This window comes from Bos taurus, chromosome 15 (genome assembly GCF_002263795.3).
Source record: "Bos taurus isolate L1 Dominette 01449 registration number 42190680 breed Hereford chromosome 15, ARS-UCD2.0, whole genome shotgun sequence".
NCBI classification, from domain to species: Eukaryota; Metazoa; Chordata; class Mammalia; order Artiodactyla; family Bovidae; genus Bos; species Bos taurus.
In genome coordinates this window covers 555,350-565,972 of record NC_037342.1, presented here as the reverse complement: position 1 = coordinate 565,972, position 10,623 = coordinate 555,350, and the positions used below count along the sequence as shown (strand labels likewise).

General features: G+C 41.3%; 1 long non-coding RNA gene across 1 annotated transcript; it reads right to left on the bottom strand.

The window, feature by feature from the left end:
* Positions 1–786: 786 nt before the first annotated feature.
* Positions 787–9,996, bottom strand: LOC132342296 (uncharacterized). The gene is made up of 5 exons (XR_009490613.1): positions 9,910–9,996; positions 5,841–5,911; positions 5,268–5,389; positions 3,331–3,424; positions 787–1,367 (listed from the first exon to the last, which is right to left on the bottom strand). It is a non-coding gene; the product is annotated as an uncharacterized lncRNA (long non-coding RNA).
* Between the last annotated feature and the right edge of the window lie 627 nt (positions 9,997–10,623).

The window sequence follows — 10,623 nt, the reverse complement described above, 5'->3', positions numbered from 1 at the left end:
AAAGTTCACAGCTGACTTGTGCTGTGTAAGAGGGAAACATCTGAGGAATCATACACACATACACACACACAGAGCTTCAAAATCTTAGCACATGGGCTCACATATGGGACCCAAATCTGACTCACACAAACTCACAGCATCTAAACGATGGAGTTGTTTCCAGAAACCATAGAACACAGACATTGTTCTTTCCTTGATATCAGTCTCTTCTCTGCAGCCCCAGGCCTCATCCCTTCTAGAAATTCAGTATTAGGGTGACTCTCCAAACAGAGCCAGCAAGTGAGCCCCACCTCCATCAACTAGATTGTTCCTCAGCAAAGGGACAAGCCCTGCATATTTACCTTGTTCACTGGCTACTCCATAGGCCTGTGATTAGAGAGAAGACAGTGTGAGGGTGTCAGCATCTGCTGTTCTGCAGTAAGCCTGCTGTCACTAATTTTTGTCCTTAGATGACTAACACTCTTTAAGTCAATGTCTCCAAAAGAAAACAAAGAGAATCCTTGTTGAAAAGGCTGGACTGTTTCACATAAAAGCTCTCACTTTCAATTTGACCAACAATTACAACAATTATTTTTGAAACAGGAAAAATTTCTAGTGAGGAAAATACCTACAGTGGTAACTGATGCTGTCCTTTTTCTTTTTTTCTTTCTTTTTTCTTTTTTTTCTTTTTTTCTTTTTTTTATTCAATTTTAATTAAAAAAAATTATTATACATGTGTTCCCCATCCTGAACCCTCCTCCCTCCTCCCTCCCCATACCATCCCTCTGGGTCGTCCCAGTGCACCAGCCCCAAGCATCCAGCATCGTGCATTGAACCTGGACTGGCATCTCGTTTCATACATGACATTTCACATGTTTCAATGCCATTCTCCCAAATCTTCCCACCCTCTCCCTCTCCCACAGAGTCCATAAGCCTGTTCTATACATCAGTGTCTCTTTTGCTGTCTCGTATACAGGGTTATCGTTACCATCAAGTCTGTGTTGATAATAGATTTTTTCTCAATATTTCCCCAGCCAAGGAACTGCATACCTCAGTGATAATGTATATTGTCAGATTACTATAACTGCATTCAAATGAATATAAAATAAAGCAGTGAAGCAACATTCTTATCCCAGATAAAGCCAGGTGAGCTTACCTTCAGGGAACTCAGAGGCTGAACAGCCTCTGGTGCAGCCTCATTCCAGCCCTGGTGCAATCCCCCCAGCAGGTCCTCCTGAGACACGAGAGGGACACAGAACAGCCATCAGGACAGAGGTGAGTCTGCTCTCCAATCACTCAGCATGTTTTTGGATGGGTACATGTGGTGGTGTGTTGCATGAGGGAGGTTAGTAACTATGGAATGAACTGCTGTTGAATCATCCTCTTTGCTGAAGGAAGAAGAGCAAAAGAGAGGTTTAGGAAAGAAACAAAACAGAGGTTATTCCTTTTATCTAGTGATAACCTAACAGCTGGTGAAAAAAAGAAACACTAAAATTCATGCCAGCTTTCAGTGACAGAGACTCATGACCCTCCTGCCTGTTTATAGCTTCTACTAAATTGCCCCCATCTTCTAGATTTCTTTGTAGATCACTGCCTCCCCACTATTCACACTTACAGCTATTGTACTTACCAAGTTTTCTATGAGACTTTGCTTTTGATTAAAAGCAAGCTTTGTTAGAACATTAAATTCAATCCTACTTTTCCAAATAGCTATTATCAATCATGTGATATTTTCTGCCAGTCTTCATTTTCCAAAACATATTTGCATGTCCACTTACCCAGTGGTTGTTCACACTCACAGAAGTCATACATCAGTGGGACAGTTCATTATTGTAATGAAGTATGGGATGAATGCTGACCTTCTCAGACTCAGTTGCACAGGAGATTTGCAATAAGAGTCATGGTCAGTAGACTAACTATCAAGTTCCACTGTGAGGTCTATTTGATACCTTCCCTTGAGTGTGTACTACCAGGTTTAATCAATGCAAGGCTTATGGTAATGTCACCCAGTACAATGAAATATCTCCCTGATGATAATCTGCTTTTTTCCTTGCTTAAACAGTGACATTAGCACCAAATGATATGACATACAGAGTCTACACAAGGCCACACAACTCTCAGAATCTGTGAGTTGACCAGGAGGATGTGAATCCCAAGGTGCCTTTCACACTAATGACTGTGCCAAAGTTTGCATTAATGTATCTATGGTTGCCCTGGGTTTGTGACCATTGAGCACACCTTATAATGACGGGCATGGTCTGGACCTCTGGAGCTGAATTACCTCCTGGTATGGACACAGATGCAGGGACCCTGTTGCTCCATGACTGAGGATCATGGCTGAGCAGTAAGTGCAGTTCAGGGGTTCAGAGAAGCCACACTGGGATCACCCCTAGGTTTGGCTTTTAAACATAGGAGGTCAAGAACTTGGGCCATTTTTTCTCAGCACCATCTCCATCTGAAGAAAATGAATATTAAGCAAACTTGAGGAATGGATGAATTGAGAAAAAAATCAGGTAGTGTATCGTCAATGTGCAGTGGCAATGAGAAGTGTTTAGAAAGCTCACAGTTGACTTGTGCTGCGTAAGAAGGAAACATCTAAGGAAACACACATACACACACATACACACACACACACACACACACAGAGCTTCAGAATCACACCACATGGGCCCCCAAACCTGATTCACACAAACCTACAGCATCTAAATGATGTAGCTCTTTCCAGAGACCATATAGAACACAGACATTGTTCTTTCCTGGGAGATCAGTCCCTTTTCTGCACCTCAAGACCTCACCCCCTGTAGGAATCCAGCATCAGATCGCCTCTCCAGCCAGAGCCAGCCAGAGAACCCCACCTTCCTCAGTTAGATTGTTCCTCAGCAGAGGGTTGATCCCTGAATATTTACCGTGTTCATAGGCTGCTCCAGATTCCTGTGATTAGACAGAAGAGTGAGGGTGTCAACATCCTGTGTTCTTTGAACTAGGCCTTCTGTTATCGGAGTTCTGTCCTCAGATAGCCAAAACTCTTTAATCCTTGGCCCCATATGAAAACAGAGAGGCCCCCCTGTTGCGAATTCTAGACTGTTTCATGTGGGATCTCTCAGTTTCAATTTGACCATCAATTACAAATTTATTTATCGATGAGGAAAAATTTCCACTGATCAAAGTACCTACAGTAGTAACTGATGCTGTCTTTTTTTAATGTCATTTTGAATCAAGTCTCTGTTGATAATAGATTTATCCTCAATATTTCCCCAAAGACTTGCATACCTCTGTGGTAATGAACATTGTCAGATTACTATAACTGTATTCTACTGAATAAAAAATAAAGAAGTGAAGCAATAGTCTTACCCCTGATAAAGAGGTGAGCTTACCTTCAGGGTACTCAGAGGCTGTTCCTCAGCCCAAGCCTGGGGCAGTTCCTCCATCAGGTCATCCTCGGGATCTGGAGGGATGCAGAGTAACTGTTAGGACACTAGTGAGGCTGCTCACCCATCACTCAGGGTTTTTTCTTTTTTCTTTTTTTGATGGAGACATGAGATGGAGTGTATGCATGGAGGAGGTTAGTAACTATGGACTGAGCTGCTGTTGAATCATCCTCTTAGCTGGATGAAGAGGATGCATAAGCTGCATTAACTGCATTAACGATGGGGAAAAAAACCACTAAAGTGCATGCCAGCTTTCAATGAAAGAGACCCATGACTCTCCTGCCTGTTTAGAGCTTCTGCTAAACTGCCCTTGTCTCCTGGATTTCTTCCTAGATCACTGCCTCCCCAGGATCCACAGTTACAGCTATTATACTTTATCAAGTCTTCCATCAGAATTTCTTCTTAATTAAAAGCAAATTTTTTAGATGACTGAATTCAATCCTACTTTTCCAAATAGCTATAATCAATCATGAGATTATTTTTTCAGTCTTCATTTTCCAAACAATATTTTTCTGTCCACTGAGTCATGGACACTGTGGCTGTCCACACTCACAGAAGTGATACATTTTGGGGACAGCTTATTATGGAGAGATACCATGAGGTGAATACTGACTGTCTGTGACTAGGCTGTGCAGGAGATTTACAACACAAATCATAGTCACTATCTTAACTATCAAGTTACACTGTGAGATCTATTTGACACCTTCCCTTGAGTGTGTCCTACAGGGTTTAATCAATGTAAGGCTTATTTTATTTTATTTATTTTTTGTGTGTTTTTTTTTCTAATTTTATTTATTTTTAAACTTTACATAATTGTATTAATTTTGCCAAATATCAAAATGAATCCATCACAGGTATACATGTGTTCCCCATCCCTCCCCCTCCTCCCTCCTCCCTCCCCCTCCTCCCTCCTCCCTCCCCATACCATCCCTCTGGGCCGTCCCAGTGCACCAGCCCCAAGCATCCAGCATCGTGCATCGAACCTGGACTGGCAACTCATTTCCTACATGATATTTTACATGTTTCAATGCCATTCTCCCAAATCTTCCCACCCTCTTCCTCTCCCACAGAGTCCATAAGACTGTTCTATACATCAGAGATATCTCCCTGATGATAATGTACATTTTTGCTTGTTTAAGCAATGACACTAGCACCAACAAATATGATCTACATTGTCTAATAAGGCCACACAACTCTCAGAATCTGTGAGTTGACCAGAAGGATGCTAGTATTGAGGTGCCTTTCACACTAATGATTGTGCCAAAGTTGGCTCTTAATACACCTATGCTTGCCCTGGGTTCCATGACCACTGAGTCCACCTTAAAATGATAAGCATGGTCTGGATCTATGGAGCTGCTAGTACCTCCAGGCATAAACATAGATGCAGGGACCCCCTTGCTCTGTGACTAGGATTTCAAGGCTGAGTGATCAGTGCAGCTCAGGGGTCCAGAGCAGTCACGCTGAGACCACCCCCAGGTTCTCAGTTTGGCTTTTCCACTTAGGAGATGAAGAGCTTGGGCCATTTTTCTCAGCACCATCTCCATCTGAGGAAAATGCATATTAACCAAACTTGAGGAATGACTGAGTTGAAGAAAGAATCAGGTAATGTATGGCCAGTTGCTGTGGTGATAAGTGTTTAGAAAGTTTCTAGTTGACTTGAGCTGTGTAAGAGGGAAACATCTCCTGAGGAAACACACACAGAGCTTCAAAATCACACCACATGAGCCCACACTTGGGTCTCAAATCCTGCTTCATACAAATCCACAGAATCTAGATGATGTAGTTGTTCCCAGGGACCACTGAATACAGACATTGCTCTTTCCTTGAGATCAGTCTCTTTTCTGTACCCTCAGCCCTCACCCCTGTAGGAATCCAGCATCAGGGCACCTCTCCAACCAGAGTCAGTAAGAGAGCCCCACCTTCATCAGTTAGGTTTTTCCTCAACAGAGGAATGGCCCATGCTCATAGGCTGGTTCGCATGCCTGTGAGTAGAGAGAAGAAAAGAGTGTGAGGGAGTCAGCATCTTGAGTACTACACATTCAGATCTTTCATTCTTGTTTTGTTCTCAGAAAACCAATTGGGAAAGTGTTGTTGAGTCCACAGCCTCAAAACAAAACATAGAGGATGCCTGTGGAAAAGGCTGGAGTTTTTCCTGGAAGATCTATCCAGCCAATTTTGACCAGCAATTACAACCTTTTTTTTTTTTTTTTTCAAAAAGGAACATATTTGGCTGAGGAAATTTCTCCTGACTACAGTTCTTAATATACATTGTCATTTTTGAAAAATATCTGGGTAAGATTCAATATTCATCCATCGATTTAAAAACTGTGTATATCAGCTGTTTTGAATATTTTGAAACTTTATCTGAATTCAGGTAAAAAGTAAAGCCACATGAAGCAACACTTTTATCCCAGAAAAATAAGGGGTACTTACCACAGAGGTGGGCAGAGCTGCTTCCTCCAACTTTGAATTGGATAGCTCCTCTCTCTGGTCCTCAGGGAGCTCTAGGAGGACATAGAGGGATTGTCAGGACATCTGTGATGCTGATCAGGAAGACCTTGTTAATGTGGACACATGGGGGGCGTGTATGGACATGGGTGCTAAATAAGTGTGGGCTGGAATCTGTTGGACAACCTTCCTGGTGGGTGGAGAAAGGCTAAGGAGATGAATATTTCAGAAATGAGTCATACAGCCTTTAACGTTTTACTTAAGGGGACCCTGATTGACTTGAAATTGTCAGTCTGAAAAAGGGAAACAGTAGCCATGTACAATTATAAGACTTGGACCATAAACAAGGCCAAGTGCCAAAGAACTGATGCTTTACAACAGTGGTGCTGTAGAGACTCTTGAGAGTCCCTTGGACTGCAAGGAGATCAAACCAATGAATCTTAAAGGAAATCAACCCTGAATATTCATTGGAAGGACTGATACTAAAGCTTCAATACTTTGGCCATATGATGTGAAAGTCAAACTCACTGGAAAAGCCCCTGATGGTGGGAAAACTGAAGGCAGGAGGAAAAGAGGGCAGGGGAAGAACGAGATGGTTGGATGGCATCATCAACTCAGTGGACATGAATTTGAGCAAACTCCAGGAGATAGTGAAGGGCAAGGAAGTCTGGTGTGCTGCTGTCCATGGGCTCACAAACAGTCAGATACAACTTAGCAGCTGAGCATTGTGATCAAAGATACATTGTATTTATTCCTTTCATAACTTTTTTTTTTCCTTTTCAGCTTTTTTTCTAATATAAATTTATTTATTTTAACTGGAGGCTAATTACTTTACAATATTGTATTGGTTTTGCCATACATCAACATGAATCCACCATGGGTGTACACTAATCCACCTTCCCATTTGCCTCCTGGCTTTGGTAATTTCTATAACCAGCTTCTGTGAGTTAGCCTATTCTATGTACCTTAAACCAGTGGAATAATACAATATTTGTCTTTCTGTGCCTGCCTTATTTCACTAACCATAATACATTTTTGTATTATTTGGGCCTTCCATTTTGTAGCATATTTCAATTCTTTATTCATATTTATGGCTGAATAATGTTCCATTCTGAGTATATATCATTTTTCATTTATCTATTCATCACATGATGGTCTTTGGGTTGTTGCTAAAATTTGAGTACTAATAATACTCAATACTCAATAATACTGGGAACATTAGTGTACAGATTTCTGTATGGTACCTTAATGGTGATAAATAATATTGTGCATATTTAAAATAATGTTAAAAAATTAGCTAGTGTCCAAACCATGGGTAGAGACTATCTTCACTCTTAAACATGAACCAGATGTTGAATTTAAAATGCATTTTAGTCCTATAGTTAAAACAGTACCAACTAATATAGTAAATTTCAATTTGACACATGAAACAAAAGAAGAACAATGCTTAATATTTCAGTTTTTTCTTAAATATGAGGCACTGAACATGCTACAATATTTATTCTTGAATGAACTTAATGAGAAAAATTCCACGGAACCTTCAATTGGGTCAGTTATAGGGTGCACCCTATTACGTGGCCAACAACGAACTCTCTTCACCCAGCTGGTCACTGATATTCTTGACTTCTGAGGGATGTTTCGTTTCGCCTTCTGGATGAAACATCCTATGAAATGATTACAATGGTGAGAGCTGTCGACATTTTCCTGGCAGAGGACCACCCGGGAACTAATAATAATTGATCCACAATTCAATCCTCTGATCCCCTTCCTCACCAGATGCCTAGCAGGGCCTCCTGAATCCAAGGTGGACTTAGGAAGATCTCTGGTTTGATGTGCACTGAAAACACCCATCAGACTGGCTGTGTGTGCAAATATCTCTATTTAACTGAAACCTAGCAGCTCAGCAGAGCATGGTGACCATGCCTGATGGACTGGATTCAGATCCTGTTTAGGAGAAGTAGGTACTTGGGAAAGATGTTTGGATCACTCTTTGCCTCAGTTCTCTGTCCTGAGTGGGAGAAATGTTAATATGGCCTATTTTTAGTATTATGAGGCCAAGAATGATTAAATACAGGTAAAATATTAGAAAAATAAAGAAGGGATTCCCTGGAAGTCCAGTGGTTAAGAATCTGCCTCATAGTGCAGGAGACAGGGTTTGATTTCTGGTTGGCAAACTCCTGTCCCACATGCCTTGGAGCAACTAAGCCTACATGTTGCAACTACTGAGCCCAAGCACCACAACTAGAGAGTCAGTGCCCTGCAGTGAAAGATCTGCATGATGTGATGAAGATCCTATGTGCCACAACTAAGACCCAATGCAACCAAGTAAATAAACAGATAAATAAATAAATAGAAAAGTAAAGGACTGGCGGCTCATAATTGCCCTGTAAGTGTCCAACCTTGAATGATGGGAAGAATAAGGTGGATCTTTAGCAGTAGTTTAAAGCAGAGAGGGCATTTTGATGGCTCCAATAAGCAGGGATGGAAGATTATTCTTCAGCTTTTTCACAGAAAACAAGGCTTTATAGCTCAGAGACAGTATCTATTATCACCTCTTCTGACACTCAGCCCTGTTCAAGAGGAAGGGCGGACAAAGTGGATGCTGTAATCCATATGTTACATTAGAAGGTGTTGAAATTTAGAGAGATGAAGTGACTTTCCAAGAGTCACACAATGATAAATAGTGAATCTGGGACAGGATTGTAGATGGTTATCTGAGGACACAGATGCCTGCACCCCTGAGACCTGTGCTGAAACCCCTCAACCAGGACCTCAACCCTACCCCCACTCAAATTATCCTGCCCCTAGTTTTATGTGGATGAGAGCTTATGCCCTGGAGAAGATGCCTCAGCCTTAAAAAGAGTTTAAATCCTCCTTCTACCACTTGTCTCTGTATTTCAGTTCCTGATCCAAAATACAAGTTTTTTTCTGAGCAAAGCCCCTCAGAAAGACCATAGGATTCCAAATCTTTCCATCTTCCAAAGCCTCTTCACACACTCAGCCATCTCACAAGCAGCCTTCCCAAAGCCCAGTTAACTTTGCTAAGTGACCAGTGGTCTGTTTGGCCACCAAGTTGGCTCAGAACTCAGAAACTTCTAAATCAAAGACCACAAGATGGTTCCAACAAGAATTAGCTTCCTTTCAACTGACCAAGTCTGGATGAACAGTTAACGTGAATTAACTGGGGAGGTGGCCATCTGTGCTGGCCTTTGGTGGCTTAATTAAGTCTGAGATGCTCAAAGTTTCACAGCTGATCTGAGCACTTATTTGAGCAGCCTGGACCAAGTGCTAGCTAAGAATGGACAGGAGTTCAATCTTTCCCCACTAAAATTCTGACTCTATCAACTCCCCATCATGCTCTAGACCTTGTAGTGGAAGACAACAGAGCCCCATATTCTTTTTGAAAATCATCTCCATCGTCACAGCCTGGAGACTGTAACCCTAGATTCTCCTTGAGGATCAGCAGACAGACTCTCCTTCCCTCCATGACCAAATGTTCATCCTACTAACCCAACAGCACTACGCCATCTCACTAAACTCCTTGGCAACAGCCAAACAATGATCCAGTCCACATCAACCCATGGGAATCCCACCAGTAAATCCCAATTTCTTTCCTTTTTAAGTCTCTGGATTTACACTGCTGGTGTTTGCAGATTTGGGAAGCAACATTGAGAAGAGTTGAGATGCGATTGCTTTTTACTGTAATGTCTGATGTTAGGGAGACATCATGGTTCTCCTGTGTTAGTTCTTTCCATCTGTTCTCTGGTAAGAATGTGTACAAAACTGGCATTGGGAAATTGGAAATTTAGGAAGATATTTAAGGGAGCCAGCTGACAGGAGAATCAAAACATAATTTAAGGAATAAAAAAACAACTATAAAACATTTATAACTCTGTAGATAAATTACTGATGGAAAAGAAAAAAAAAGATGAGGAAAACTCATCAGTAAAAGTTTTTTTTTTATTTTTTTATTATTTATTTATTTATTTTTCATCAGTAAAAGTTAACCAGCTCATTTGAAGGAAAAGCCTTCAGAGGATCAGTGGGAACCTACCTCCAGAGAAACAGTGCAGGTTACCCATTTTCAAAAGGTTAAAGCTGAGCCCTTCTCCCTTGCCACTGTATGTGAACCTCTCAGTTCGTAAACTGGCAAACTTGGTACAGAATGTAGAATGTGTATTACCACATTACCGTGGCAACAACACTTCACAGAACATTCAGAATTAACTGGACTCTGCACAGGATGAGTCCAATTGCCACTGTCCAACTGCTACTGTGATTCTATGGACAAGTTTGGCTTGTCAGAGTAAACATTTTATTTCAAAAATTGAATCTCAGGCTCTCAGATTCCTCTCTGATTAAGAAAATAATTTATATGAGTGAACATGTTCTATCCCTAAATATAGTTGATAGTGAATATTTCATGGTGAGGAGGGACAAAAATAGCACATTGAGAAAAAAAAAAAAAAGAGATTCTACTCTTGATTAGAATATCATCTTGGTACTGATCACAAGTTAGTGTTCCTAACACACAGTGAGGCCAAACAACACCAAGAATCAGGAGTCTGGAGCAGAGAATACCTTACTGCAGGGCCACACAAGGAGAAAAGACAAACAAAAAAAGCTGAGCACCCAGAAAGCTTTCAGCAAAGCACTTTTCTAAGAAACTGAGGAAGTGGCCTGGTTACTTCTGTCAGAGTCTTTGTACTTGAGGTCAGGTCATGGTCAGGTCACAATGTTCCTGTGGTGGTAGTGGTGGTTTAGTCAC